The sequence below is a fragment of the Nannospalax galili genome, unplaced genomic scaffold, assembly GCF_000622305.1.
Source record: "Nannospalax galili isolate Female #2095 unplaced genomic scaffold, S.galili_v1.0 scaffold1055, whole genome shotgun sequence".
In the NCBI taxonomy this organism is placed as follows: domain Eukaryota; kingdom Metazoa; phylum Chordata; class Mammalia; order Rodentia; family Spalacidae; genus Nannospalax; species Nannospalax galili.
The window spans coordinates 143,147-147,288 of record NW_008337140.1 but is presented as its reverse complement, the minus strand read 5'-3'; the positions used below and the strand labels follow the sequence as shown (position 1 = coordinate 147,288).

At 42.4% G+C, this 4,142-nt stretch overlaps 1 pseudogene; it reads left to right on the top strand.

The window, feature by feature from the left end:
* The first annotated feature begins 2,470 nt into the window (after positions 1-2,470).
* LOC103733329 lies at positions 2,471-3,584 on the top strand (annotated as a pseudogene).
* The last annotated feature ends 558 nt before the right edge of the window (positions 3,585-4,142 follow it).

The window sequence follows — 4,142 nt, the reverse complement described above, 5'->3', positions numbered from 1 at the left end:
CCCCCTTACTGAGTTTTGAGATGGCTTATTAGTAACAATATTGTGACAGTAAACAATATATACTCATCTGGATCCATTATCTTTTTCTTTTCTTTTTTTTTTTTTTCTTTTTTTTTTTTTTTTTTTTTGGTCTCCCTGTAGCCCCAGCTGTCCTGGAACTCACTATGTAGACCAGGCGCTGACCTTGAACTCTGCCTCCTGTGTGCCACCACGCCTGGCTGGATCCATTTTCTAAGTATCAGAAAATTGATGGATTTTAAAAACATAAATCTGTAAAAATTCTCCCTAAAAAGATAATTTAATTATGAATCTGCATTATTAAATGCTTAGCTTCAGAATTAAAGCTTTTTTTAACAGGGTTGCACTATGGAGCTCTGGCTGGCCTGGAACTTCCTTTGCAAACCACAGCCAGTGCTCTTGACCGCTGAGCCATCTCTCCAGCCCCATAATTTTCTTTTCTTTCCTTTCCTGTTCCATTTTTGGTGGTGCTGGGGATTGAACCCAGGGCCTCACGCATGCTAGATAGCAGTTGTACCACTTCCTGGGTCAACAGCTTGCTCTGCGTTGTGCTCTGGGTGCCTGATGCTGTGGTCTCAGGTACACTGTTGAAAACCCTCTAGCGCCACCACGTGGAGCACGGTAGACAGTGTTTCTGAGAGTGAGATAAAGCCTAGCCAGCTAGAATCATTCCTGCACTGATAGCGGCAACATTAAAGACATTTTTCAAGGATTAAAAGCATTTTTAAAAAGTTTTACTTATTATTTTTATTTTATGTGTATGCGTGCATTGCTTGCATGTAGGTAAGTGCACCCGTGTCGTGCAATAGCCTGGGGAGGACAGAAGAGGCTGTCGGATCCCCTGGAATGGAATTAAGGACAGTTGTTATCTACCACGTGGGTGCTGGGATTCAAACCCAGGTCTTCTGCAAGAACAGTCAGTGTTCTTAACCGCTTAGCCATCTCTCCAGCCCCTTATTTATTATTTTTATTCTATGTGTATGAGTGTATTGCCTGCGTGTATGTGAGTGTACCCGTATTGTGCGATACCCATGGAATCAGAAGAGGACGTTGGATTCCCCTGGAACTGAAGTTAACAGATGATTGTTAGCCATCATGTGGGTGTTGAGAATGGAGCCCGGGGCCTCTGCAAAAGCAGTGGGTGCTCTTAACAGCTGATTTTAGATAGGAGGATCTTACTCTGTCATTCAGGCTGATCTGGAACGTGCTGGTCTCCGGATTTAGACCTTCACGGTCCCCCAAAGGGAGTGCTGGGATTATAGGCGGGTTCCACCACACCCAGCCAGGTGGAGCTAGTTGAACTAAAGCAAACACTATAATATTGGATTACAACCCAAAGCATAAAATAAGCACACTGGGGAGTTCATGCTGACAGACACGAAGGGCAGGCTGGATGAATGAGGGAGAGGTGGAGACTGTGCTCCAGGGAGGAAGGAGTCCCTCCAGGCTTGAGGGTCTAGCCCAGAGCTCAAGTGCTTGCCCAGCTTGTGTGGGGCCCTGGGTTCCATGCCTAGCACCGAAAAAAGTTAACCATCTCAAGCACCCCAGAAGAAAAGATTTTTAAAAATATTTTATTCTTTTTATTGTATAGTGTATTGTGTATTGCCTGCATGTGTGTCAGTGCATGCATGTCCTGCAGTGCCCACAGTCAGAAGAGGGCGTTGGAGTTCCCTGGAACTGGAGTTACAGAGGGTTGTTAGCTGCCATGTGGGTGCTGGACCCAGGTTCGTTAGCTGCCATGTGGGTGCTGGGACTCGAACCCAGGTTCTCCACAAGAGCAGCCAGTGCTCTTCATGTCTGAGCTATCCCTCCATCCCCAAGAAAAGATTTTTAAACAGCGAGCCAGACACGAGAGAGAGTACATGCCTTTAAACCTAGTACTTGGGAGGCAGAGGCAGGTGGATCTCTGAGTTCAAGGCCATTTTGGTCTATATAACACATCCAGGTCAGCCAGGGCTACAGTAAAACCTCCTAAATACTGAGATTAAAGGCCTGGACCACCAGCTCTGTAGTCTTGAATGCTTTTTTGTTGTTGTTGTTGTTGTTGTTGTTGTTGTTGTTTTTGTCTTATCTTTTTGAGACACCCTCTTCTGACCTGGGCAGGCACTGCTCGACATACGATACACATACACACAAGTAGGCAGTACATTCAAATACTAAAATAAAAATAATAAATCAAATATTTTTAAAACTTTTTTATTTGGTAGGGCTGGAGAGATGGCTCAGTGGTTAAGTGGCTGTTCTTGTAGAAGACCCGGGTTTGAACCCCAGCACCCACATGGTGGCTAACAACCTTCCATAACTCCAGTTCCAGGGGTACTAATACCCTCTTCTGTTCTCCAAGGACACTCCATGACATGGATACACTTACACATATGCAAGCATAACACTCATACACATAAAATAAAAATAAATAAATAAGGCTGGAGCAGGAAGCGGCACAGGCACCAAGATGTCCAACCGAGTGGTCTGCCAGGAAGCCAGTCATGCCAGGAGCTGGTACACTGCTTCAGGACCGCAGCTGAATGCCCAGCTAGAAGGTTGGCTTTCACAAGTACAGTCTACAAAAAGACCCGCTAGAGCCATTATTGCACTCTATGCAGGATATACATATTGTGGGTCTTATGCTGCCCATGCTTACAAACAAGTGGACCCATCTATTACCTGGATAATTTCTGTTGGTGGGCCTTCCCATCATGTGCACTCTCGACGTGCGCTTTTCAGTGCAGATATATACAGGATACCTCCGTACGACCTCCATATTGACAAAAAGATTTATGGAGAGCTATGGAAGACAGGAGTGTTTAAGCGCATGTCTCCACAGTCAGATGAAGATGAACATCTTTTGCCTTATACAGCTAAAGCCATGGAAAGCCATAAGGATGCATTTGCCATTGTTCCTATACTGGTTGAAGCTCTGAGTGAGTCAAAGGAACAGGAATTTGGAAAACTCTTCAGTAAATATCTAGTGGATCCTAGTAATCTTTTTGTGGTTTCTTCTGATTTCTGCCATTGGGGTCAAAAGTTCTGTTACAGTTACTATGATGAATCCCAGGGGGAGATTTATAGATCCATTGAACATCTAGATAAAATGGGTATGAGTACTATAGAACTGAGATGGCTCAGCAGTTAAGAACACTGGTTGTTCTTGCAGAAGACCTGGGTTCAAATCCCAGCACCCACATGACAACAACTGTCCATACCTCCAGTCTCAGGGGATCTGACAGCCTCTTCTGACCTCCTTGGGTATTGCATGACACAGGTGCACTTACCTACATGCAGGCAGTACATGCATACACATAAAATAAAATTAATAAAATTTAAAAAAAGAACAATTAGATCCTGTGTCTTTTGGCAATTATTTGAAGAAACACCATAAAACTATATGTGGAAGACATCCCATTGGGGTGTTATTAAATGCTATCACAGAACTCCAGAAGAATGGAATGAATATGAGCTTTCCTTTTTTGAATTATGCCCAGTTGAGCCAGTATAGAAACTGGCAAGACAGTTCAGTGAGTTATGCAGCTGGAGCACTAACAGTCCACTGGGCTCCAGATCCTTAGGGATGCCCCCGGCATAGATTCATACTCTGTCCAGAGTCCCAGCCCAGCCTTCATCAAGATGTTTGTTCTGGTTTGGGGGATTCTGAAACCTTGGATTAATAGAACTCTCTTCTCTTCTTTTCTAGTATGTATAATCCTCCTTAATTTCAACTCATTTAAAAAAATGCTTTATAGTTTGGGGCAGTGGAAATAAGGCTGGCATCAAATATTTTGATTAAAAAAGACGAAAATGTAAAGGTCCAGTTGTGGCAGACAGTTTTTAAAGTTACTTGTAAAGCATTTACCATATCTTAAATTTGTACACATACATTCTGCTTTCAGAATAGTTTTGCAAATTGTACACAGACAAAAAAGGGAGGAAGCTTTTTAATAAAGAAATTGAATTTGTAAATGATCCATATTAGAATATAATAAATCTCCAGTTATAGACAATTACTACCCATGTAGTAACAGATACCTTCTATTTTAGTTGCTAATAAAGGGCTACACAACTCAAAATAAAAATTTAAATTAAAAAAAATTTTATTATTATTTTTATTTTATGTGTATGAGTGTATT